Raw genomic sequence first — 27,843 nt, 5'->3', positions numbered from 1 at the left:
AACAGCGGCCCATTATGTAGAATTCAATCACATGCGCGCGCAAGCAGCTCGGCTTTCGGTTCTGAGAAGCTCTTAAGGAGCCGCGTCTTTCTCTCCCTGGGTTTCTGAGATGCCCGGGAGCTCCGAGTCTCGGGCTTTCCGCGCGGCCCTCCTGGGAGGGCCAGATTCAAAGCTCCAATTATCCGCGCGAGGCTGGGAACTGCATCATCAGCATCTCCCGCTAAGCCGGTCCGAACTGGAGGAGGTGGCGGGGGTGAGGAGGGGGGTGGCTGGGGCCGGGGGGTGGAGTCGCCCGGCCTCAGGGAAGGCGAATACCCCGCATCTCTAGCTGTCCACGCGGGACGGTCTGGGCAGCTCGGGTGACCTTGGGGAGACCCCTCTGCGCGACCTCTCGGAGGAAGGCTGCACAGACTCAGTCCATCCTAGGCGTTCGGGGGCGCTCCTCCGGCCGGAGTCGATGCGCGGGACTCAGGAGGAGAGGCGCGCTCCAGGCGCGGGGGACCCAGCCGCCGGCGCACGGCGGCCCTTCGGGAAGGTAGGGAACAACCACGCTGGGGTCTCCCCCGGGGCCGCGGGGCGCTGCCAGCCGGATCCCGCGGGGGGCGGGTCTGCGCGCGGGGGCGCCTGCCTTGGAGACCTTTCCCGCCCAGGCAGGGAGCGCTCCCGGCGCCCTGCCACCGCCTGCGGGGACCGAGCGCCGCCACGCGAGGGGGCGGCGCCCCCGTGCTAGCCCCGAGATTGGGAGCCCGGACTGTCTGCTGCCGGTTGGGGCTCCTTCTGCCCAGCACCGCGCCCCTTAGGCAGAAGGCGGCCCAAGAGCCCAGAATCCTCCAAGATGCCCCCTGCCCGCCCCAAGATCCGGCTACAGCCAGCAACCTGCCAGTGCGCCCCGTACCCTGGCCTCGTCTCTGGCGCGCAAGACCCGGGAGAACGCCCCCATCCCAACCCAACTCCCCAGCCCTGCTCGCCTGGTACCCGCCTTTCCAGTCTCCCTCCCACCCCCCCAGTTATCTCCTGCCGCCGGCCCTTCGCCAAAGCTCTCTCCACACACACCCCCAGCCAGACCTTCAGAGGCTGGGTCCACCTCCCCGCTGCGATCCTCACCCCCAGCCTGGTCAAGCCAAAGGGCGCAGGGCAGCCGGCGATGTCGCCGGGGAACTCACCCGCTCTCCCGAGCCCTGCCCCAGGCGGCTCCCGGCCCTGGCTCGGTCCTTCCGTCCCCGAGCCGCAGCTGCCGGTGCGGCGACAGAAGCCAGCTCTGCACGGCCGCGGGCCTCCGCGCCGCCCCTCGGCTCCTCCCCCGAGGCGGGGCCTGAGCTCGCGGGAAGGGGGTGGGCATCCTCTCGGCTCGACCTGGACGGCACGCGAGCTCCCGGCAAGGGTCCCTCATCCCCCTCCACCACCACCTTTGAGCAGCTAGAAATTGAAAGCAGGTGAGACGCGACCAGGGGTCGGGAAAGAGTTTTCCTTACGGTCTTTCTCCCACCCTTCAACATCACCGCTTTGGAAAGGGGGAAGCCCAGGACGGTATTCTTGCTCCCATTTGATGGAAGGGCATCACGAAGCCCAGAGAGCTGCAGTCAACCACCCAAAGTCACACAGCATTAAGACCGGTGCCAGCAGTTCATGTGTCCTCCTACCTTGAAGCCTGAATCAGAAGGCTTCCTAGGACGTCAAGGAGCCCAGCCAGGGTTTGCCCTGGGGACAGGTCTGTGGGAGGAGTCCCCCAACTGAGGGTTAGGAGACTAGAGCCAGACTAGTGGGAGCATGGGGGGCCGTGGCCTGCGACGTAGAATCGCATCATTTCCTCTTTCTGGGAGGGACCGAGTTTTAGAGGAGGAGGAAGGAAGTGGTTGTACCTCCACTGACGTCTGCCCCTGGTTGGGAGGTGCAGGATCTAGAAAGGGGCTGCCTTCCTGAGATCTAACGCTTAAAATAGAAAGCAAAACACAACCCGTGGCCCCTGTCATCTAACCCAATCCTTTTTCCTGGGTTGAAGGCCCCTGCACTCAGCACCATCTTTTCTCTACAGGACAAGGTATTGAGAAGCCCCTTCTCTCCACCCTACCCCCCAGGAAGAGGAGAGAAAGTTAACAAACAAAGGGGAAACAAATCCATCCCCAAACATTCTCTGGAATCCACACTCGCTGAACACTGGCTTTAGAACAATAGAGTTCTCTTCTGCACAAAGGGCCTTGTTTCCTGAGCTTTCCCAGCCTCCAGATTAGAGCCCGAGGCACCCCAGGGCCAGCCAGAGGGGCGCAGAGAAGGCTTAGGTTTGAGGAGTTCGGGGATGATAGTTCAGTTCCTAGCAGTCTTGTTCAAAGAACTCCTTTACTCGGTACTATATAGCAACCTTCTTCAGAGGCTGACACTATAACCTGAGTTTAGCGATTTCCTGTTTGCTAAGAAAAACCCCATAACCTTTGCTGGGGAAGCAAAAACCCCTGGATTGTGTTTATTCTCTGTCCCCAACCTCCCTGGTTTCTCTGAAAGCCAGCTCCCCAATTTGCCCCCTGGCTTCCTCTCAGTTCATTAATAATCCAGTTTTGAATGACACTGTTTCAAAGTAGAGCAATTAGAGAGCAGAACAGGTGGGGAAGATGTTTAAAGTAACCCTAGGGGATCATTGTTCTCTGCAGAATGTTTCCATTGATTTATCCTGAAGAGCTGTAGGCTGAAAGAGCCGGAGTCCATCTCTCCCAGGCTTGCATAGAACTTGGAGCCTGCCTTCCTAAAATGATGCCTTGAGTATGGGCCCAGATCCCAGTGCTGTGCTGTTCATTTACACCATTCATAACATTTTGATATTGAAGATAAGTATACTCAGAATCGGGTGGAAGACTCATACTTCCTGATTTCAAAATTTACCACAAGGCTACAATAATCAAGACTGCAGTACGGTATAAGGATAGATGGGGAGCGATGGAATAAAACAGATTCCAGCTAAACCCCTTACTTTTAGGACCAATTGCTTTTCAGTGAGTGACAAGACAATTTAAAGAATCATCTTTTCAACTAATGGTGCTGGATGACTGGACTTCCATATGCCAATAAATAAATAAATAAATGAGGTTGGACCCCCTACCTCATACCATACACAGAAATTAACTCAAAACAGATAAGGCTGAATTGTAAGAGCTAAAACTATGAAACTCAGAGGAAAACATAGACATAAGTCATGACCTTGGATTAAGGCTCACGATGGACGTGAATCTGAGTGAACCCCGGAAGTTGGTGATGGACAGGGAGGCCTGGCGTGCTGCAATTCATGTGGTCGCAAAGAGTCGGGCACGACTGAGCGACTGGACTGACTGACTGACTGACTGACTGGATTAAGCAGTGTTTCTTAGCTATGGCACCTCAAGCAGAAGCAACAAAGGGAAAAAGAGACAATTTGGACTTCACTAAAATTAAAATGCTTTATAGAGGACACCATCAAGAAAGTGAAAAGATAACTGTAAGGGGCTGAATTGTATTCCCCCCATATTCACATGCTGAAGTCCTAATCTCTAGTATCTCAGACTGTGACTGTTTGGAGATAAGGTCTTTGAAGAGATGATTGTCAAGCTAAGGCCCTTAGGGTGGGGCCCTGATCCAATAGCTAGTGTCCTCAGAAGAAGAGGAAGAGACACCAAGGGATACTTGCACAGACGAAAGGCCACGTGAGGGCCCAGGGAGAAGATGGTCATCTCCGAGTCCAAGAGAGAGGCCTTGGGAGAAACCAGATCTGCAGACACCTTGATCTTGGACTTCAAGCCTCCAGAACTGTGAGAAAGAAATTTCTGTTGTTTAAGCCACCCGGTTGTGACATTTTGATATGGCAGCCTTAGCAAACATAGAATAACCCACAGAACCCACAAAATGAGGGGAAATATTTGCAAAGCACATATCTGATAAGGGGCTTGTATCTAGAATATATAAGGAACTCTTACAACTCAGTAATAAAAGGCAAATAACAAAAAATGAACAAGGAGTGAGAATAGACATTCTCCAAAGAAAACGTACAAATGGCCAATAAGCACATGAGAAAATGCTCAATATCATTAGCCATCAAGGAAATGCAATGCAAAACCCCAATGCGGGGACTTCCCTGGTTGTCCAGTGGCTTAAGACTCTGCACTCCCAATGCAGGGGCCGTGGGTTTGATTCCTGATCAGGAAACTAGATCCTGCATGCCACAATTCAAGATCCCACTCAAGGTTCCACAGGTTGCAACTAAAGACACAGGCACAGCCAAAAAAAAAAAAAACAAACAAACAAAAAAACCCACAATGAGGGAATTCCCTGGCAGTCTAGTGGTTAGGACTTGGTGATTCTACTTCTGGGGGCAGGTTCAATCACTCTTCAGGGAACTAAGGTACCACAAGCTACCAGGCCAAAAACAAACAAAAACACCACAATGAGATACACTTTCAAACTTACTAGGATGGCTATGATCAAAAAGGCAGGTAATAACGAATGTTGACAAAGATGTGGAGAAATTGGAAATTTTATGCATTGCTGGTGGGAGTGTAAAATGGTATAGCCCCTTTGAAAAACAGTCTGGCAGTTCCCTAAAATGTTAAACATAGAGTTGCCGGATGACCCAGCAATCCCACTCCTAGGTGTATACCCAAGAGCAGTAAAAACAAATGTCCACACAAACTTGTACATAAATGTTCATGGCAGCGTTATTCATTATAGCCAAGAAGGGGAGACAACCCAAATCTCTATCAAATGATGAATGGATCTGGAAAACGTAGTGTATCCATACAATGCAGTGTGATTTGACAGTCCAAAGGTATGCAGGATGAATACATGCCACAACATGAACCTTGAAAATGTTATGCCAGGTGCAGGAAGCCAGTCATAAGACCACGTATTGTATGATTCCATTCCTAGCAGATGTCTAAAACAGGCAAATCTATAAAGACAGAAGGTTAATTCCTAGTTGTCTAGAGTTGGGAAGGGTATTTGGGGCAAATCGAGAGTAAGCAATATTGGGCACTAGTTTTCTTCCTTTTTTTTTTAATGAAATATGATTGATGTAATAACCAGTTTCTTTTTGGTGTGTTGAAAAATGAACTAAAATTGATTGGGGCAATAGTTACATGACTATGACTATACTAAAGCCATTAAATTGTATACTTTAGATCAGGGGGTCCCCAACCTGTAGGATCTAATACTTGATGATCTGAAGTGGAGCTGATATAATAATAATAGAAATAAAGTGCACAATAAGTGTAATGTGCTTGAATCATCCCAAAACCATCCTCTACAACCTCAGTCCACGGAAAAATTGTCTTCCATGAAACTGATGCCAAAAAGACTGGGGACCACAGCTTTAAATGGAAGAGTTATATGGTATGTGAATTACATCTCAATAAAGTATCACCCCCTTCTTCCCGCCAATGTCAAACTGTACTCTGGTCCTTGAAAGCAGCACTGACCATGTCTAAACCTCTCTCTTCTGCCCCCGGCAAGAAATTCCCTCCTTTTTAATTTTTTTGGCTATGCCGCATAGCTTGTGGGATCTTAGTTCCCCAACAAGGATCGAACCCACACGCTCAGCAATGAAATTGCAGAGTCCAGTAACCACTGGAGCAGGGTACTCCTGGGAAAGTCCTCCTTTTATTTTGAGGCCATCTGTGGTCTGTCCGTTAGACATTAGAGTATAGTCTAATGCCAGTGAACATTCTAATAGACTGGAAAATGTTTGAGGACCTGGAAATAAATGGGTTGGCTCCAACATATAAAATCTGAAATATTGGTGTTTAAAAATATAGAATTAAATATCTACACAACTTCGGGTGAACCAGTCAACTGCCACTCAAGCCAACTCATACATATAAATTATATAGAAGGTAGAATTGGGGTAAATTATATAATTGCTGTGATGTCGGGCAACACCTCAGAAGAAGGAAGGCCTAGAGACTTCTGAGTCTACTAAAAAATGAGCTAATCCAGCCTCAAAGAGATTCACTTCAGAAGTTATTTGATCCACTGGTTCTTAACACCAGCCAGTGAGCAGGTGCTGGGCTGGCTGTATTCATTCACTCAACAGATACTTAGTCCAGGGGAAAAGAGTATAGAGTTTCCTTAAAAAACTAAAAATAGAGTTACCATATGATCCAACAATCCCATTCCTGGGCATATATCTGGAAAAGACAAAAACTCTAATTCAAGAAGATACATGCACCCTAATGTTCATAGCAGCACTATTTATAATGGCTGAGACATGGAAGAAACCTAAATGTCCATCAACAGATGGATAAAGAAGATGTAGTAATATTATGGAATGAAATGGAATATTATTCAGTCATAAAAATGCACGAAATCACACCATTTGCAGTAACATGGATGAGCCTAGAGACTATCATACTAAGTGAAGTAAGTCGGACAAAGACACATATCCTATGAATACCACTTTTATGTGGAATCTAAAAAATGGTGCAATGAACTTATTTACAAAACAGAAATTGACTGACAGACATAGAAAATAAATATATGGTCACCAAAGGGGAAAGGGGCAGGAGGAATTAATTAGGGGGTTGGGATTAAAAGATACACACCACTCTATATAAAAGAGATAAAAAGGACCTACTGTATAGCACAGGGAACTATATTCAGTGTCTCACAGTAACCTATAATAGAAAAGAATCTTAAAATGAATATATATACATATATGTATGTTTGTATCTGTAAATATAACTGAATCACTTTGCTTTATACCTGAAACTAACAAGAGTTGGACTATAAAGCAAGCTGAGCACCGAAGAATTGATGCTTTTGAACTGTGGTGTTGGAGAAGACTCTTGAGAATCCCTTGGACTGCAAGGAGATCCAACCAGTTCATCCTAAAAGAGATCAGTCCTAGGTGTTCATTGGAAGGACCGATGTTGAAGCTGAAACTCCAATACTTTGGCCACCTGATGTGAAGAGCTGACTCATTGGAAAAGACCCTGATGCTGGGAAAGATTGAAGGCAGGAGAAGAAGGGGATGACAGAGGATAAGATGGTTGGATGGCATCACCGACTCAATGAACATGAGTCTGAGTGAACTCCGGAAGATGGTGAAGGACAGGGAAGCCTGGTGTGCTGCGGTTCATGGAGTAGCAAAGAGTCGGACACGACTGAGCAACTGAACTGAACTGAACACAATACCATAAATCAACTATACTTCAAGAAAAACAAATCCTTAGGGTTTCCCTGGTAGCCCAGTGGTAAAGAATCCACCTGCCAATACAGGAGACGGGTTTGATCCCTGGCCAGGGAAGATCCCACATGCCAAGAGCCAACTAAGCCAGTGTGCCACAACCACTGAGCCTGTGCTCTGGAGCCCAGGAGCCACAACTACTGAAGCTTTTGAGCCCATGTTCCGCAAAAAGAGAAGCTGCCACAATGAGAAACCCATGCACCACAATTAGAGTAACCTCTGCTCACCACAACTCAAGAAAGCCCACGAAGCAACAATGACTCAGGGCAGCCTAAAATAAATAAATAAATAAAAATAACAGATACTTATTTATTCCAGTGCCTGGCCCAGAATAATCCTGGATAAGTGGCTGATGCTGTTGGTTGAAGATGCTGGCTCCAGGCCAGGCCCACCCTAGAGAGGTGCAAGTGAAGATGACGGTAGGCTCAAGAGAAGATCACCGAGTGGGGGAAAGTCCTCTCCCCTTAGGAGTCCTAGCTCTGCTGGACTTGCTGGGCAGTCATTTCCTCTTCCAGAGCATCGGTTTCCTGGTCTGCGAAACTCTGATTGTACAATACTTGCTTGTCTTTGTGCGTGTCTTTTTTCCCCTGTCTCTGTGCTTTTGAGGGAAGTGACCTTCCTCCGACCTGTTTCGCAAGCGCCCCAAAGCGCACGTAAGTGGTGTGAAGAGAACACCAGATGTTTTTGGCCCCCAGGTGAGCGCAGTCCCATATCACTGCGCATTTAGGGGGAAGGAAAAGCAAGGGAAGCGGGTTTTCATTTTTTCATTACGTTTAGAGAGAACTCTCTTAGCCCAGCGTCTCTCAACCTTGTCAGTACGTTGACATCACTAAGGAAGCTTTTTTTTTTTTTAATTTCGATGTGAGAGTTGGACTATAAAAAAAGCTGAATGCTGAAGAATTGATGCTTTTGAACTGTGGTGTTGGAGAAGACTTTTGAGAGTCCCTTGGACTGCAAGGAGATCCAACCAGTCCATCCTAAAGGTGATCAGTCCTGAGTGTTCATTGGAAGGACTGATGTTGAAGCTGAAACTCCAATACTTTGGCCACCTGATGTGAAGAGCTGACTCATTGGAAAAGACCCTGCTGCTGGGAAAGATTGAGGGCGGGAGGAGAAGGGGACGACAGAGGATGAGATGGTTGGATGGTATCACCGACTCAATGGATATGAGTTTGAGTAAACTCCGGGAATTGGTGATGGACAGGGAGGCCTGGCGTGCTTGCTACAGTCCATGGGGTCGCAAAGAGTCGGACACAACTGAGCAACTAAACTGAACTGAAAGTTAAGTTAGCAATCCACATGGAATTAATTTATTTTTATATCATAGTAAGAAAGTATTTTTTTCTCTAATCGCCAAGAATTACATTTATTCTTTTTTTTAATTTAATTTTTATTTTATGTTGGAATTTTTGAAGCTTCCCAAGTGGTGCTACTGGTAAAGAAGCCACCTGCCAATGCAGGAGTCGAAGAGGTGTAGGTTCGATTCCTGGATCGGGAAGATTCCCTGGAGGAGGGCATGGTATCCCACTCCAGTATTCTTGCCTGGAGAATCCCATGGACAGATGAGGCTGGCAGGCTGCAGTCCATAGGGTCACACAGAGTTGGACACAACTGAAGCGACTTAGCAGGCACAGGTGATTTACTAAGTTGTTTTAGTTTCAGGTGTACAGCAAAGTGATTTAGTTATACACATATAATGAAGCTTTTTATTTCATTTTTTACATTAATTTTTATTAGGGTATAGTTGTTTTACAGTGTTGTGAAGTTTCTAGTGTACAGCAAAGTGAGTTAGCTATAGGTATACACATTTCTCCTCTGTTGTGAATTTCCTTCCCATTTAGGTCACCACAGAGCCTTCAGTAGAGTTCCCTGTTCTCATTAGTTATCTATTTTATACATAGTATCAATGGAAGCTTTTTAAAAATGGAGATGCCAGGCTCTCCCCCAGGACTTTTGAATCAGATTCTGGAGGTGGGGCTCTTACTTTTAAAGATACACAGACACACAGATCGCACAAACTCCCCAGGGTTGTTGAAAATGCAATGGGCAGCCAGCCTAAGGATCACACTTTAAGCCTGTGTTCCTCAAATTGCAAGGAGCACAGAATCACTGTGAAAAAGAGAAAGAGAAGGTTAAATTGCTGCTTCCTAGGCCTGTCCTTTGCACCCCTCTCTCACTCTTGGGTGTAGGATGGGGCCTAGGAATAGGCATTGGACTGATTCTCATGAATGATTTGAATGCCTCCAGCTGCCTTGATAGCAGCACTCCATTTTCTGTGTCCCTTCCCTAGACTTAACCAGGGTTTCCCCAATTCCCTGAGTGGAAGAGTCACCTGGGACACATTAAAAATACAGATACCATTTTGCAACTACTGTATAATCACTGATTAAGGAGGCAAGTCATCCCAGGTGCTAGAGCCACTGGGTGGAAAGTTGGATAACAGAATATTCACATGATTCCAAAAATCAGAAAATTTATTGATTAAAAAGGGAGAAACGCACCTTCACAATAGACAGACCCAGCAGTCTCCCCCTGAACCACGGATCAGACTCAGCATCTCAGATAGAGGAGGTGACCTGACATTCCCTGACCCCTTGTGATGCAATAAGATGTACTCGCATCTTCTATGTCATATTCTTGCCAAAAATACTTAACCTGATTTTAATCAGGAGGAAAATTTAGACAAGTCTAGAATGTGGGGCATTCCACAAGCCTGGACTCTTAAAAAGCTAATTTTTTTAAGGTGGGGAGTTCGAGATTAAAAGAGATGTGACGGACATAACCAAAAATAGATATACAGCGTGTGGGCCTTGATTGGATCCTGGATTGAGCAAGTAAATAGCTATAAAAGGAATTATTCTGCAGACCATTGAGAACTGAACGATTGTTTGCAGATTCGATGGTGTTACTGAATTAATGTTATTATTCTGAGATGCGATAATGGTATTGTGGTGACAGAGGAAGGGGTCCTTATCTTATTTTTAAGGGATACCCGCTGAGGAGAGGATGAAGGACAGAAAAAGATAAGCCTAAATGGGTCAAGATGTTAACAATCGCTGAATCTAGGTGAAGGGTATTCAAAGGGCACTTCTCTCAATTTCTTTCCAAGTTGGGTATCTTTCAAAATAAAAAAAAAAAATTCAGAGTGGGAAGGAGTGCAGAGTCCTGAGAACCTACCTCTTGGAGATTCTGATTTAGTAGATCATTGAAGCCTGGGATCTGCTTTTATTTTTAATTTAAAATAATTAAATTATTTTACATATAGGACCTTAGCACCCCCTGCATTGAAAGGGCGGGATCTTAACTGCTGGACTGCCAGGGAAGTCCATGGGATCTGTAATTTTTAAAGAGGGCCTCAGGGTGGAGGTGCAGTTTAGGGAGGGGGGAGTGATTTTATCTGGCCCAAGGCTTCACCGTCCTGAGAGGTCACCGCAGCAACCTCTGCCTCTAACTGCGCTTCGGTTCCTCCAAAGCCCTTCCAGGTGCTAGCATCTCTCAGCACACCCTGTTCCCTCTGCCTGGCCTGCTGTCGCCTCTTTCTCGGTTTAACCTTCATCGGTTTTTTCAGATCTCAGCCCAGATACCATTTTCTCAGAGGAGGCTTCCTAGACACCCCTCAGTCGAACCCCCTGGTTTTGGCTCTCATGGCCTCAGGAACCCCAGTTTAGGAAGTCGTTCATGCGGTTGTGACTTGGATTCACATCTGCGTCTCCCATCTGACAGTGTCATGGGCTGAACTGTGTTCCCACCTCACCCCTAAATCCACATGATGAGGAACTTCAGAACGTGACCATATTTGGAGATGGGGCCTTTAAAGAGGTGACGATGGGGAAAGGAGGTCCTCGAACTGGGCTCTCATCCAGTAGGATTGGTGTCCTTATGAGAAGAGGAGGGATTTGCCTGCTGGTCCAGTAGCTAAGACTATGTCCTCCCAACTGGGGGGGCCCAGATTGGATCCATGGCTGGGGAAGTAGATCACTCACGCTGCAACTAAGACCCACCGTAGCCGAGTAAATAAATATGTTTAAAAAAAAAAAAAAGAAGAAGAAGAAGAGGAAGAGTGATTCAGGAGTTCCCTGGTGGTTTAGCTGTTAGGATTCCAGGCTTTCACTGCCAGGGCCCAGGGTCAAACCCTGGTCAGGGAACTGAGATCCCGCAAGCCAGGTGGCACAGCCAAAAAAATGACACAGAGATCAGACCACGTGAAGACAGTGGAAGAAGACAGTCATCTTCAAGCCAAGAAAAAAGGCCTTAGAAGCAGCCAACTCTGCTGATACCTTGATCTCAGACTTCTAACCTGCACAATTATGAGAAGATAAGTTTCTGTTGTTCAAGCCCCCAGTGTGTGGTCTTCTGTTAGGGTGGCCCTAACAAGCTAACATACAGATGGTGAGCACCTCTGGTCAGATGAAAGTATTAGTCTCTCAGTTGTGTCCAGCTCTTTATGACCCTGCGGACTGTAGCCCACTAGGCTCCTCTGTCCCTGGAATTCTCCTAGGGGAGGAAATGGCAACCCACTCCAGTATTCTCCATGGACAGAGGAGCCTGACAGGTTATAATCCATGGGGTCGCAAAGAGGTGGACACAACTGAGCAACAAACACCTCTGGTCAGGAACCGTGTCTGTTTCGTTTACTGCCAAATTTCCAGGGCCTAACAAAGCTGGGCACACAGGCAGGGACACAGAAAGGACTTGTTGCGTGAATGATGTCACATTTTACGAGACTTTTGAGAGAAAACACAATACAGGTCCTGGCCTCCACTAAGGCTTCAGTAAACAGCTCTTGCAAACGCAGCAAGATAATACTTCGGGGGTTATAAACTGAAGTTTAGATTGTCTTCCTTCAATTGTTGTTTTGTAACTCTTTGCCTCTGGGAAAGGACAGACACCACCCAGAGGGAACAAAGTGGCTCCTCCGTCCTGAACTGCAAATAGAGTCTGTAACAGTCAAAGCCCAGGGAGTCACTGGAGAGCCCAGGCACTTTTCACATATTGCTGCCTCAGGCAAGAGAGGAAAGCTCTTTCGGAATTCTAGAAATCTAGGCTTGGAAGATAAAGAGACAAAGCATGAGGGAGAAGGTAAGATGTTTCTCCCCAAATGACAGATTGGTTGAAGAGATGCTCAACTTCAGAATGATTAGGGAAGTACAAAGAAAACATTGAGGAAAGAAAAGCCGACAGCCGTCAGAAATAGCCACAAAAAATGTCCTTCCATCCTGAGGCAGCCTAGGATGATGAAACATGAATCCTAAGGAAAATCAATTCTGAATATTCATTGGGAGGACTGCTGCTGAAGATGAAACTCCAGTACTTTAGCCACCTGATGCGAAGCGCCGACTCATTGGAAAAGACCCTGATACTGGGAAAGATTGAAAGCTAAAGGAGTGGGAGGGGCTGAAATGGTTAGATAATAACCACCGACTCAATGGACATGAGTTTGAGCAAACCTTGGAAGGTAGTGAAAGACAGGGAAGCCTGGCGTTTCGCAGCCCATAGAGTCGAAAAGAATCAGACACGACTTAGCAACTGAACAACAACAAGGACTGTGAAATAGGAACTTCTGAGGGTTAGGGGACCAAACACTAGGACCACTGCTTTGGAGAGGAATCTAGCATTGTTTGGGAAATATGGCCCAGCAACTCCACATTTAGGAGTACTTGGCCTGGAGAAAGCCTCACACCTGTGTAGGAACGGGCATTTCTTTGTGGCTTTGAAATTGACAAAGATTGGCAGCACTCTAAATACCGGCGCATAGGGGAGTGGACATAATGAATTAAGGGGTATTTTAAAATGATGAAATTCTAAACAACAGAAAAAATGAACTGAAATAAAGCCACCTGCTTTTCAGATTTCTCTTGGAAATCCTTCACTCTGCTCTGCTTCACCGGGGATTAAACTGTAGGGAGTCCCATGTCTTCTGGCTCCTTCTAGGTTTTGGCCAAAGGGAGGCACCGGCAGATCAGTGGGCAGAAGAAATGAGACCATCTGAGTTGTCTGTGTCCTTCTACTGAAGGCCATGGCTCGTGGTGGTGGCCCACTCTAAGTTTTGATAATTGCTCACTCCCCTTGCCTCAGTTTTCCCATTCACAAAACGGGCATGATGGGACTTCCTTGATAGTCCAGTGGTTATGAGTTCGCCTTTCAATGTAGGTGTGGGTTTGATCCCCAGTCAGGGAGCTAGGATCCTATAGGCCTTGCAGCCAAAAACCCAAAACCTAAAACAGAAACAATATTGTAACAAATTCAATAAAGATGTTAAAAATGGTCCACATAAAAAAAAAAAATCTTTAAAGCAGGCATGATAAAAATACCTACTTCCCAGCGTCATTGTGTGGACGTGGTCGAGGGTAGGCTCCTGGCACAATGCCTGGTAGGTTATAAACACTCAGCAAAAGCTAGCTTGGATTATTATTAACCACACCCTTTCTACAATCCTTCAAGGAAGCTCTTCCCTCTAGTTTATCCCCCCAGGTTTTTTTAAACATAGAAATCTCATGACTTCCTTTAATATGATTTGAAATTTCAAAATACAGGTCTACAAGAAATCTGTCATCTGAAACCAAGGGAGCCAAATGTGCTTTAGAATTCAGAACTTTGGGGTTTTATAAACGTCATGTGGGGCTTCCCTGGTGGCTCAGTTGTAAAGAACTCGCCTGCCAATGCAGGAGATGTGGGTTCAATCCCTGGGTTGGGAAGATCCCCTGGAGAAGGAAATGGCAACCCACTCCAGTATTCTTGCCTGGGAAAACCCATGGAGAAAGGAGCCTGGTAGGCTATAGTCCATGGGATCGAAAAAGAGGACTCGACTTAACAACTGAGCAACAACAAAGTGTAATGTGGTACATAAACTTTATATCAGTGATTCACATACTTGAACATGAGTCAGAATCAACAGGAGGATTTGGGTAAAGCACAGAAGTCTGGGGCCCATCCCAGAAGTTTTGCTTCAATAGGTCCAGGATGGGGCCTGAGAATTCCCATGTTTTACAGGTTCCCAAGTGATGCTGCTCCTGCTGGCCTGGAGACCACACTTGGAGAACTAATGCAGTCTATTATATAGCATCCTTAGAGCAGCAACCCATAAATTAATATTTCTGCTATGAAATGTTAATGAAAGACATAACTGACTTATGTCAGTTCAGATTAGGTTAAGATCCCCAGTGAGCTTTATTAATCTGATGAGAAACCTTTCAGTTTTCAGAGAATTCTGGATTTTGGAAGAGAAATGTAAGAGATTGTGGAGTTTGAACTCTCACGATCAACGGTGAAAGCATACAAAAAAACCAGTAAGGTTATATTACGCTTTTTTTTTTTTTTCAAACTACACTTGACCTATCAGGGACTTGACCATCAGGGACTCTGAAATGTTTGTGGGATGTATGAATGAATGAATGAAAACGTTTCTCTTTAAAAGGGAAAACAGTGCGTCTTTTCTATTGTCCACCAGGTGGCAGCAATAGCGTCTATCAAAGTTGGGGGCGGCGGTGCATGGGATGGAGAATGGTGCTCTTTGCTTTTATGAGAAAGCGGGTCTGGTGGTCGCTGTTCTGGAAGAGTCTTTGGGAATTGCTGTTGCTGTGTAACAAACTAACTCCAAATTTAGTGGAGTAACAACCATTTTATCATGCTCATGAATTCTGTGCCAAACTCCAAATTAGGATAGGGCATGGCAGGGACAGCCCACCTTCGATGTGTCTGGGGCATCAGCTGAAAAGACTCAACAGCTGGGAACTAGAATTATCTGGAGGAGTCTTCACTTAGTGTCTGATGATTGGTGCCTGCTGTCAGCTAGGACCTCACTCAGCTAGACGGTCAGCAGGAGTTACCACACAGGATCTCTTGATGTGGCCCCTCCGTGTGGGCTAGCTTGGGCTTCCTCACAGTATGGCAGCTGAGTTCCAGCGTGAATGTCGGCACCCAGCTTCGACGGGAGAGGACAGAGCCCTCCAGTGGATGGGAGGACCGTCAGGGTCGCTGTGTTAGTTTGCTAAGGCTGCAGTAACAAAACGCCGCAGACCGAGTTGCTTAAATGATACAAACTGATTTCTCACAGTTCAGGAAGCTAAAAGTCCAAGAAAAGGTGGCCGCAGGTTTGTTTTCCCCTGAGGCTTCTCTCCTTGACTTGCTGCCCTCTTGCCGGGTCCTCACGTGGTCTTTCCCGTGTGCGCACACACCCTGTATCACTGTGTGTCCAAATTTCCTCTCCTTGGGCCTTCCCAGGTGTTCCAGCGGCTGAGACTCGGTGCAGGGGGCCCAGATTCAAGCCCCAATTGGTAAAGTGGATTCCACATGTCGCAACAAAGGTCAAGGATCCCACATGCCCCAACTAAGACCCGCCGCCAAATAATTTTTTTTCCTCTTCTTATAAACACAGCAATCAGGTGGGTTAGGGGCTCTAATCCTTAATGGGCTCATTTTAACTTAATCACCTCTTTAATGACCCAGTCTCCAATACAGTCGTGTGCTGAGGTTCGGGGGTTGGGACTTGAACATATGATTTGGGAGACACGATTCAACCCTTAACAGCCACAGTGTGGAAGGAGCATGAGGGGTGGGAGGTTTTCTTCCGCCCTCTTGGGGAAATGCTGTCTGCCCTGGCACCCCCTCCTCCGGTTGCCCCACTTGCTTCAATGGCACCCGAGTTTATTTAGCACATCCTACTCATCCTATTCCTATGCCTTCCAATATGCTGTGTTCTCTGCCTAAGATGCCCTCACCTGCCCTTCTCTAATGAGCTGCTCTTATTCATCCGTGACCCTGTCTGCAGTTGACCTCCATTATCTTTACCACCAGCCTTACCACATTAGCCACAACCAATGCCATTTTGGCAATCCACTCCAGTACTATTGCCTGGAAAATCCCATGGACAGAGGAGCCTGGTAGGCTACAGTCCATGGGATCGCAAAGAGTCGGACATGACTGAGTGATTGCACTTTCACTTTCAACACCATTTATGGGCTGCTCCTCTGTGCCAGCCTAAGCTCCACTGATTTTTTTTTGGGGGGGGGGGAGGAAATGTTTTTTATGTGGACATTTTTAAAGTCCTTATTGAATTTGTTACAATATTTCTTCTGTTTTATGGTTTGTTTTTTTGGCCATGAGGCATGTGTGATCTTAGCTTCTCAACCAGGGATCAAACCCTCATGCCTTGCACGCCCTGCATCGGAAGGCGAAGTCTTAACCACTGAAGGTGGTTAAGGAAGGAAGTCCCTACTGATTTTATTTAATTCTTACAACCATCCATGAGGTTGGTTTTAAAAAATAAAGAAATTAACAGTCAGAGCAGAGAAGTTCATTAGCCCAGAGCCACAGAATGAGCAAGTGGCAGAGTCAAGACCTGAACCCAGGTTTGCCTGCTCCAGAGCCTGTGTCTGTCATCTCTTATTGGGCATTTGACACCTCCTCTGTGCTGCTCCCATTCCTGGTTCATCCCTCTTATCAAAGCATCATTCCCCTGCAACAGTACACACCACACCAGCTCTGGTCCCATCTGCTGGTCTTACCTGCATGGGCTGCTCATATGCCTGGGCTGCTCCAGGGAAGCTCTCACATGAGCTTAAGAGCAGGCTGAAGGCATGTTACATTGTACATTACATGGTAACACCACGACATTGAAGGCCCCCGATGAAGCACATACCTCCTGATATCCATGCCTTTGCACAGCCCCTCCCACATTGACTCGGGGTTGTCTGTGTGACGGGCTGTGGTCAGCAGGACCTCAGCAAATGATGCAAACAGGCGCTTGAAAGGCGCTTGTGTACGGAGCCTCACTCTCTTGGAACACTGCCACCTTGTGGACAAAATCCAGATAGATTTGAGGATAAGAAACCAAGCCCAGCCAGTGGCCTGGCCACCTCTCCTCCTGGTCTAGGAATTCTCGCTGAGACGGATATGTCCCTTGGTCTTAAGTCAGAGCAGATGTTTTCTGTTGTCTTGTTCTTATTGTACTTTTTATTTTTGGTTGTCTTGGTCCTTCATTGTTGTGCACGTGGGCTTTCTCTAATTGACTTCCTATTTGCAGTGTGCAGGCTTCTCATCGAGGTGGCTTCTCTTGCTGCTGAGCATGGGCTCTAGAGCGTGGGCTCGGCAGTCTTGGCGCACAGGCTTAGTTGCCCTGAGGCATGTGGGATCTTCCCGGACCAGGGATCAAACCCGTATCCCCTGCATGGGCAAGTGGGCTCTAGCCACTGGGCCACCAGGAAAGTCCTGTCTTGCTTTTACACACGCCTGTATTTTTAATCCCATATTTGATTTGGCTTCTTCACTGGCCTCTCAGTCTCACAGATCGCCTTACTTTGCTCAAATTCACACAGCTTGTGAGTGGAGGATCCAGAATTCCAGCCCAGATCTGTCTCTCTGGAAAGCTATGATAATAATAACAATAGGGATTTCCCTGGTGGTCCAATAGTTAAGATTTTGCGTTCCAATGTAAGGGGTGCTGGTTCAGTCTCTGGTTGGGGAGCAAAGATCCCACATGCCTCAAGGCCAAAAAAACAAAATATAAAACAGCAGCAATACTGGAACAAATTCAATCAAGACTTTCAAAAATGGCCTACATCAAAAAAACTTTTAAAAATAATAAAAATCACTTCATATAATATATCATTATAATAATAATCACAGTCACTTATATAATCACTTATATATAAAAGTCACTGTCTATTCTAAAAAAATAAATAAATAAAAATAATAAAAATATTATTAAATACTGTTGTGTATTATCAAATAATTATTATTTTATTTTCTTGCCCTAATCCTGTACTATATATCTAAGACATTATAGATTTTAACTTAATTCTTATACATTGTATAGTTTTATCATCATGTTCTTTTTTACGTTTTTCATTATCACAAACTATTCTTTAATTTCCTGGTTTTCCTCTTATGTGGGAATGGCCACGCTGTTGCCTCTCTGCAATCGTTTTCTGCTCTATTGTATCAGTAGAGTATTTTGTATGTTTTCCTTTTTCTCTAGTTCTTTCATGCTAGCCCTAATCTTATGGTTGGCCTGTGTATGTCTGTAGCAGCAGGTATAAGCCAGGATCCTTGAGGCCCACCCTTAAAACACTGCTGTTGTCATGGAAACACAGTCCAGCCCACCCCACCCCTAACTGTTACAACTTGACTGCTTTTTTCAAAAACCATGAAGGGAAATACAACATTCCCAGAAACACTACTTATAAGCCCTCTTTTCTGTCCCATCTGCTTTCTTCACACGCCCAGAGCCTCTGTCTTCTGCCCAGCTCTCGTCCCTGTCTCCTCTGACCCTCTCACTTTCTCTTTTTCTTCCTCGGTCTTCCACTTTCTTCCAGCCTCTGCAGATCTCTTGCTATCCCCATTTCCTGGATTCTGCATCACAAGACTTGCTTAATCATTTGTCGACCATATGACACCACACAGGTCTGTGATTTTATCATTAAAAAGTCCAACAGATCCTCCATTCAGGTCATTTAGAACCAATCAGAGAATTCTTCAAGGCTGTTGGATACAACACCAGTAAACAAGCACCAACGATAAAAATCAACTATGTTCCTATACACCCGCAACAACCAATTAGAAAATGTCCTTCTTCAAAAGATGCCATTTACAATAGCAATAAAAGCTTCAAAGTGTCTAGGAATAAGCCTGCATGATATCTTTATGGGGAAAATTAGAAAACTGCAATATGAGACATTAAAGAAGATACAAATGTTCCATGATTTAATTAAAGGAAAAACACACACCCAAAATAAAGAACATATACAAAATCCACATGCAGAAGAGATATATCCCATGATCAAATTAGACAAAAGATGTGAATGGCGAATGTTCGAAAGAAATTTAAATGACCAGAAATCAAAGAAGTATTCACTAAAACCACAATGTGATGTAATTTACTGATTGTTAGAATAAAATTTTAAAGTCATAAATATGCTGCTGCTGCTGCTAAGTCACTTCAGTTGTGTCCAACTCTGTGAGACCCCATAGACGGCAGCCCACCAGGCTCCCCTGTCCCTGGGATTCTCCAGGCAAGAACACTGGAGTGGGTTGCCATTTCATTCTCCAATGCATGAAAGTGAAAAATGAAAGTGAAGTCGCTCAGTCGTGTCTGACTCTTCAAGACCCCATGGACTGCAGCCTACCAGGCTCCTCTGCCCATGAGATTTTCCACGCAAGAGTACTGGAGTGGGGTGCCATTGCCTTCTCCCTGTAAATATGCAGGGTGGTCAAAGTGTGAAAAAAATGGATGGATACCTTTAGGGAGCGTATAAACTGATTTTGTTTCCAGACTGATTTGACAATGCCTGTCAACACTGAAAACCTCCTTTGGTGCAGCAATTCCACTTGCAGCCATGTATCCCTCCCGAATATCCATATGCAAGGATGTTTATTGCAGCACTCTTTGTAATAGAATAACCTTGGAAACATATTTCCTCAAATGCCATTCAAAATGGAATCATTAAATAAATTATGGTATGAAACATAGTGGATAAATGTTTAAATATTTAAAGGAATCAATTGCTTCACAAAGCATGGAAATATACGAATACAACTTTCAAAGACTATTAGGTGACATAAAGACCTGAATAAAGGAAAAAGGCATATTCCCATTTTTGGTTAGAAGAATCAATAAAGAAAAGATAGCATCTTTCATCTTTCAATCTGTAATTTTAATGGGATGCAAATACATATTCCAACAGGATTGTTTTGGAACTTAACGAACTGACTCAAAGATTATGCAGGAAAATCAAGAAGAGCCCTGAAGAAAGAGAGAGAAACTGGAAGAGATAAACTCTGTTACATCTCAAAGGAGATTATAAAGTGACAGTAATACTTCATTATGAATTCCAGAATAGACAGAAAGATGAATGGAGCAGATGAGTGAGTCTGGAAGTAGACACAAAAAATAAGGTTATTTAACAAATAATAAAGGTGGCATTTAAATCAGTGGAGAAAAGATGGATTACTCAATCTTGTTAGTACACCAGGCTAGCCATCTGAAAAGAAATTCCACTGAAGCCCTACCACGAGCCTTCTCGAAGATGAATTCCAAAAGGATAGATAAATGAATCACGGTACATGGACACAACAAAATATTACACAGCAATGAGAATAAATGAACTGTGGCTACAGGCAACATGGATGCATATTAGAGACAATGTTTAGAGATGCATAATTAGGTGGTCAAAATATACAGGAGCATGGGAAGAAATACTATAGCAACTGGTATAGTGGTTTCCTACAAGGGGAAAGGAGATTTTGATCAAGAAAGATCATACTGGAGGCTTCTGACTGGGAAGGAGGGTAACAATGTTTTGTTTGTCAACCATTACGACTGCACAAGTGTCCATTTTACACGTTGTTAGGTTGTTCATTTATATTCTATGCCATTATATAGGGTTTTTGTTTTTACATAAAAAGCTTTGCAATAATTAAATACATGGGAAGAAAATGTCAGGCTTGGTTTTGTTGTTGTTGTTGTTGTTTTTTATTTTCTCAGCATGAGTAAGGCTTTTCTAAAGATGACATGAAACCCAAAAGCAATTTTAAAAGATTGCTTGATTTGAGCCCATAACAAATTCTGCGTGGAAAAACACCTCCACTCAGTCAAATGACAAACACCCATTACTGGAAAATGTTCGCAATTATATCACATTTACTAGTATAAAAGAGCAAAGGATTGAAGGGTGGTTTTTCAGAATCTTAAGAATGCATAATTCATTAAACATAATATAAAACTAAAGAAAGGAAAAACAAGAGCATGGCAGCTGTTTTTATATTGATGGGGGCTGATCTCCAAGGTATATTGTTATATTGTGTATAGTATATGTTACTATTTGTATAAAAAGTGTGTATATGTAATATGGATATCCTGATTCCATTCACTTGGTGTTCTTTACCATGTTTGTGGCAGATATGCCCACATATACCTCTCTTTTTAATTTTTTGCAAATACACTTTTAAAAGATGAAAAAGAAGCATCTCCACATGTAGTGATATTGAATGATGTCTAAGACATACCACTGCACGAGCAACAAAACAAGGCTAGACAAGAGTCGCGCTACTTCTGTTTCTTTTAATAAAAAACTTCAGTTCAGTTCAGTCACTCAGTCGTGTCCGACTCTTTTCGACTCCTCGGACTGCAGCACGCCAGGCCTCCCTGTCCGTCACCAACTCCCGGAGATCACTCAAACTCACGTCCATCGAGTCAGTGATGCCATCCAGCCGTCTCATCCTCTGTCGTCCCCTTCTCCTCCTGCCCCCAATCCCTCCCAGCATCAGAGTCTTTTCCAATGAGTCAGCTCTTCGAATGAGGTGGCCAAAGCACTGGAGTTTCAGCTTCAGCATCAGTCCTTCCAATGAACACCCAGGACTGATCTCCTTTAGGATGGATCGGTTGGATCTCCTTGCAGTCCAAGGGACTCTCAAGAGTCTTCTCCAACACCACAGTTCAAAAGCATCAATTCTTCAGTGCTCAGCTTTCTTCACAGTCCAACTCTCACATCCATACATGACCACTGGAAAAACCATAGCCTTGACTAGATGGACCTTTGTTGGCAAAGTAATATCTCGGCTTTTGAATATGCTATCTAGGTTGGTCATAACTTTCCTTCCAAGGAGTAAGCGTCTTTTAATTTCATGGCTGCAATCACCATCTGCAGTGATTTTGGAGCCCCCCAAAATAGTCTGACACTGTTTCCCCATCTACTTCCCATGAAGTGATGGAACCAGATGCCATGATCTTCGTTTTCTGAATGTTGAGCTTTCAGCCAACTTTTTCACTCTCCTCTTTCACTTTCATCAAGAGGCTTTTTAGTTCCTCTTCACTTTCTGCCATAAGGGTGGTGTCATCTGCATATCGGAGGTTATTGATATTTCTCCCAGCAATCTTGATTCCAGCTTGTGCTTCTTCCAGCCTAGCGTTTCTCATAATGTACTCTGCATATAAGTTAAATAAGCAGGGTGACAATATACAGCCTGACATACTCCTTTTCCTATTTGGAACCAGTCTGTTGTTCCATGTCCAGTTCTAACTGTTGCTTCCTGACCTGCATACAAATTTCTCAAGAGGCAGGTCAGGTGGTCTGGTATTCCCATCTCTTTCAGCATTTTCCACAGTTTATTGTGATCCACACAATCAAAAGCTTTGGCATAGTCAATAAAGCAGAAATATATGTTTTTCTTGCTTTTTCCACGATCCAGCAGATGTTGGCAATTTGATCTCTGGTTCCTCTGCCTTTTCTAAAACCAGCTTGAACATCTGGAAGTTCACGGTTGACGTATTGCTGAACCCTGGCTTGGAGAATTTTGAGCATTACTTTACTAGCATGTGAGATGAGTGCAATTGTGAGGTAGTTTGAGCATTCTTTGGTATTGCCTTTCTTTGGGATTGGAATGAAAACTAAAACTTCAAACACATACAAAAAGTAGAGAGAGAAGAATAGTGCACCCTATGTACCTCTCTCCCAGATTCATGATAAAAACACGTGGCAACTTTTGTTTCTTCTCTACCTCCCTCCTACTCCCCTCCATACCACGTGATTATTTTGGAGCAAATCCCAGACATACCATTTCGTTTGCAGATACCTTGGGATGTACCTCTCTATAAGCCCTTTCTCTGCCTCTCTCTCTCTCTCTCTCCATACCACAGTCATATCCAAAAATTAAAAGCTATTAATAATCATACAGTCAAACATCCAGACACTGTTCAACCTTCCCAGATTTTTTCAGGAGTTGATCTTCTTTACCAGTTGATTTATTTGCATCAGGGTCCACGTGTCTACATTTCGTATCTATGTTATGGTTCAAATGTCTTTTAGTTTACAGGTCACCTTCTTTTTATACCCTTTGCAATTTATATAAGGGGGAAAAAGCTATTTAACTTATAGATTCTCCCACCAGTCCCTTTTTTCCTCTTATTGCAAGTTATTTGATGGAAGAACAAAAAAGGTGGGGGCGGTATTTCCAACAAACTGGCAGTTAAATCTGAAGCTTGATCAGATTCAAGCTAAACATTTTTCTAAGAATACTTCATGGATTTTGTTAAACACATTACATTGTATCACCTCAGAAGGCATGGTAACATCCACCCATTACAAATATCTCCATCAACTTTTCACCAAATGGTTTTCAGCTGTCTTTGGATCACTGTCTCTTGCCATTATCAGGAGTAAGAAAATGATGCTATTATATCATTCTTTCTTCATGCACTAGCTGGAAATCCTCTACAAAGGAAAATCCCCTTACCACCTCCTTGGTAACCGTGGGGACTAATTATACAAGAAAGGCAGGACCATGCCTGCTTATTTCCCTTCTTTGTTTTTATTGATTTTCAGATGATGAACTGGATCTTTCAAGCATAATCAATGATGAATTCACAGATTTCAATATTTAATGTTTTAACTCTTTATCTTTGTTCTTTCTGATGCTCAAATTGCCCCCATTTTTTGACCAGTGGGTGGGAGACACTGAGTTCTTTTGATGTGATCCCCGGAGTCTTTGATCATTTCTTTGGTTTCTGATACCTTAAGATATTCCAGGCTCATCTATTTCCTGCCCCTGAACTGGAATCATCCATTCCTCCAAAGAACTCTGGTTCCTTTTCACGAGAACTGGTATTTGAAACTGGGGCTTCCCTGGTGGCTCAGATGGTAAAGCATCTGCCTGCAATGTGGGAGACCTGGGTTTGATCCCTGGGTTGGGAAGATCCCCTGGAGATGGAAATGGCAACCCATTCCAGTACTCTTGCCTGGAAAATTCCATGGATGGAGGAGGCTGGTAGGCTACAGTCCATAGGGTTGCAAAGAGTCAGACACGACTTAACAACTTCACTGGTATTTGAGAAGCCAGATGTTCCTTGGTACTGTGTTGTTTGTTATTTGCAATAAGACCATACTTCAGCTAAGAAATTAATACTTTTAGAGAGAATATTCATATGTTCTCTTACTGATATTTATGATTCAAATTTAAGATTACAGGACTTTAATTTTAATTTTATATTTTATGTCTTGCATGCATGCTGAAAATCTTAGTTCCTAATGACATTAACATAATCATTTACATATATATTGATACATAAACATTTATATCTTCATAATAACTATACCAGTGGTATTCCCAACAACATAATTACTGGAAACAGTAAGATTCCTTTTGCTGTTCTTTTTTGTCCTTAGAATATATCCCACTAAAGATGTATATTCAACTACTGGATTTTTTCTCACCACTCTGAAAAAAAAGTCACTTAAAGTCACCTAATTAAAGATTTAAAATAGGACCTCTCTATGTGAGTAAGCTACCAACTTGATATAATTAGCTTCATTTATTTAACTTTGCTTTTGATTTTTAAAGATTGTGCTTTTATTTCTATTGAAATTGGTTTGTTTCATAACATATACACAATTCCAGAGCCACACATACAAAAAATGTACTGTTAATTTAAAATGTAGGTGAAAGAAGAAGGAAATTGCAAGGCTCCTCTGGCCGGTATGGACAACTTAAAAACAGTTGTACCTTCATTTTTAAAAACAGAGCTGTTAAATAAAATGTTATTACTAGAGCAACATATAATTAAGCAATGATGCCAAATTTTTTAAGGTTTTAAGAATTTTATGGACATAGTTTATAAAAGATTTTTTAAAAAACAGCACATGATTACATTTCTCTAAAAGAAAAAAAAACCAAGTGACTTAAAATAATCCACTGTTACATTTGAAAAATTTAAAAAAAAATTTTTTTTTTAAACTGTGTCGCTCCGCATGTGGAATCTAACTCCCTGACCAGGGATCGAACTTGTGCCCCCCTGCATTGGAAGCAGAGAATATTAACCACTGGACTGCCAGGGAAATCCCTCCCTTGTTACATTTAACATTTACAGCAAAAATCAGAACAGGATGAGAGTTCACATTTTATCAGAACAGGAACTTTGGGCCAGTTTTCTACTGCTCTCAGGGGACTGTCTGCTTTTCCAAACAGGCAGAAGAAGAGGGACCATCTTTCTCACCTGAGATACTCTTCACTAGGAACTGTCAGTGAGGAGGATCTCCAATCTCAAGGCCAAGCCCCGGAATGCCATTAAATAGCAGGAAGCAGAAAGAGCAAACTCCAGCTCAGAATATGTGAAAGGAAAAGGCCACGAGAAGTTTTAAGTGTCTGCCTCCAAAATTCACAAAGAGCCAAAATCAAGGTATTTCATGTTCTCAGGATACACCTCTGCTCTTACCTTCTTCATCCAACCAGATTTCTCTGGAAGCTTTTTTAAATTTGGTCCTTCTCCAAAGTCAGCTGCAAATTCAGAAAAGAACTTTTGGCAAATTTTGCATGTGTCATCTTTGAGGGCTTCCCAGGTGGTGCTGGTAGTTTAAAAAAAAAAAAAATCCCCCTGCCAGTGAAGGAGACAAAAGAGAGGAGAGTTCAATCCCTGGGTCCGGAAGATCCCCTGGAGAAGGAAATGGCAACCCACTCCAGTACTCTTGCCTGGAGAATCCCATGGACAGAGGAGCCCGGTGGGCTACAGTCCACAGGGTCGCAAAGAGTGCGGCTGGACTGAAGCGGCTTAGCACAGCACAGAACCCCATAGCACAGCACAGATCTTTGATGCTCCCCAGAAAGCCGCTAGGTGGCGCCAAAGAATCTTTTCCCATAACCAAAGGCTTGACTCACACAGAGGTGATGCTAGGATAACCTGGGTGTAACTGCTAGGTCCCCAAATAGCTCAGTGTATCTTAATAATCTTGTGAGAGGTTTCTATTGTTAGATCCAGAATGTGGGGAAACGCTGCCAAGAAAAGCGGAAGATCATCCTTCGCCCTGGGGGGGGGCCTTCTGTAAATATCCCTGTCAATTTTATTCACATTCTTATTTGTATACTTTAGCATCTGGGTGTACCTTCTCACAATGGCTAAAGGAATGTCTAGAACAAAGGCAGACTGGATCATTATCAACAAAGGGCTTAGTTCACACTCGTGAAATGCCCTTTACTATGAATAGTGACCAAGGCATGGACATGGCTGGATTATAAAGCCTTACAGATTTAAAACAACTATGATGAAATTCAATCCAAATTACTGCAGAAGTGTCCCAAGTTGAGGAATGATCTGGCAGGCAAAGGGGAACGTCACCCCCTTCCACCACTAAAGCCAGAGTTTCCAGAAGTTAGTCCAGGCCAGGAAATACCCATCAACCCAATTCCTAGGCAATCCCCAGATGGTTGTCCAGATGGAAAAGTCTGGCAGGACAAGATAGAGCCCACCCTCAGTCAGATGTTGATCAAAACCTTAAGCAGGCTGAAGAGTGCCCAGCAGCTGAATTCACCTCTGAATTCTTGTCCAGGTTGAGGACTGGCTGTGAGGAGAATCCAACTGCATTTCCTCCAGGGCAGCTAGGTACCAGCCAGAGGGGACCCTTCCACCCCCATCCCTTTCCTCATTGCTGAGAAGAATGTGCAGACAGCTCAGTGGCCAAGGAAATGTCCTCCTGTCCCCACTTCCCTGTCCCAGAAAGTCGACTTGCAGGTAAACATAAAAGACCATCTTTTTAGATTTCCCCAAGACTGCTGACTAAATAAAACAGTGTTAACAATGTCATGTGAGGTATAGAGCATAAGTATTAGTAAAACACACCATGCTGCTGCTGCTAAGTCCCTTCAGTCGTGTCCGACTCTATGAGACCCTATAGACGGCAGCCTAGCAGGCTCCTCCGTCCTTGGGATTCTCCAAGCAAGAACACTGGAGTGGGTTGCCATTTCCTTCTCCAATGCATGAAAGTTAAAAGTGAAAGTGAAGTCGCTCAGTCATGTCCAACTCTTAGCGACCCCATGGACTGCAGCCCACCAGGCTCCTCTGTCCATGGGAGTTGCCAGGCAAGAGTACTGGAGTGGGTTGCCATTGCCTTCTCCAAAATACACCATACCAATGGCAAATCCCAAAGTGGCAAAAGGAGTTATGCACAGTGACATTCCTACACTGTTGATACACAGGGACATTCCTACATTGTATATGAAGTGTTACAGATTAATTGATGACCAACTGTAACAAATTGAGGGTATACAATGTAATCCTTAGTGTGCTGTGTGTGCTCAGCCCTATCAGACTCTGCAATCCCATGGACTATAGTCCACCAGGCTCCTCTGTCCATGGAATTTTCTAGGCAAGGATACTGGAGTGGGTTGCCATTTCCTACTCTAGGCGATCATCCTGACCCAGGGATTGAACCCAGGTCTCCTGCATTGCAGGGGGACCCCTGCATTGCAGGTGGATTCTTTACAGACTGAGCTGCTAGGGAAGCCCACAGTCCTTAGAGCAACTACCAGAAAAAACATATATAGAGAGAGGCACAGTTAGACACGAAATGGTACACATTGCTAAATGATGTGCCTTAACCAATGGAAGTTGAGTAGGTGCGATGTGTGTTACTTCTGGGTGGAAGCATTTGGAAGCCAGGGCTTAACTCTTAACGTTCTCTTTTCTTCTTTGTGTTGAGCTGGCACGATCCTAAGATGAAGTGCTGTGATTATGTGCAACAGTGATTCCCTCCAACCTGCAAGACACGCTGACATCCACTGGACACGCAACATAAGAAAGAAACCTGGTGTTAAGTGGCTGAGATTTTTGATATTTGATGGATACCCTTGCATTCCTGGAATAAAATCCCTTTGGTCACTATGGA

At 44.4% G+C, this 27,843-nt stretch overlaps 1 protein-coding gene and 1 long non-coding RNA gene across 3 annotated transcripts in view; one reads left to right on the top strand and one right to left on the bottom strand.

Annotated features, from left to right (window-relative positions):
• Positions 1 to 1,797, bottom strand: part of PPP1R16B (protein phosphatase 1 regulatory subunit 16B) — a 109,665-nt gene extending 107,868 nt beyond the window's left edge. Inside the window, exon 1 of one of the 2 annotated variants that reach the window (XM_069546972.1) lies at positions 1,641 to 1,797. The gene's annotated coding sequence lies outside the window, so the exon portion shown is untranslated. Of the gene's footprint in view, positions 1 to 1,163; positions 1,291 to 1,640 lie in introns of those variants that run through there. The other variant, XM_069546971.1, reaches the window with a different exon arrangement.
• LOC138417183 (uncharacterized) lies at positions 250 to 27,843 on the top strand. The gene is made up of 3 exons (XR_011248021.1): positions 250 to 535; positions 25,154 to 25,364; positions 27,658 to 27,843. It is a non-coding gene; the product is annotated as an uncharacterized lncRNA (long non-coding RNA).

Source organism: Ovis canadensis, chromosome 13 (assembly GCF_042477335.2).
Source record: "Ovis canadensis isolate MfBH-ARS-UI-01 breed Bighorn chromosome 13, ARS-UI_OviCan_v2, whole genome shotgun sequence".
In the NCBI taxonomy this organism is placed as follows: domain Eukaryota; kingdom Metazoa; phylum Chordata; class Mammalia; order Artiodactyla; family Bovidae; genus Ovis; species Ovis canadensis.
The sequence above is the reverse complement of the archived record's forward strand: the minus strand, read 5'-3'. Positions and strand labels throughout refer to the sequence as shown.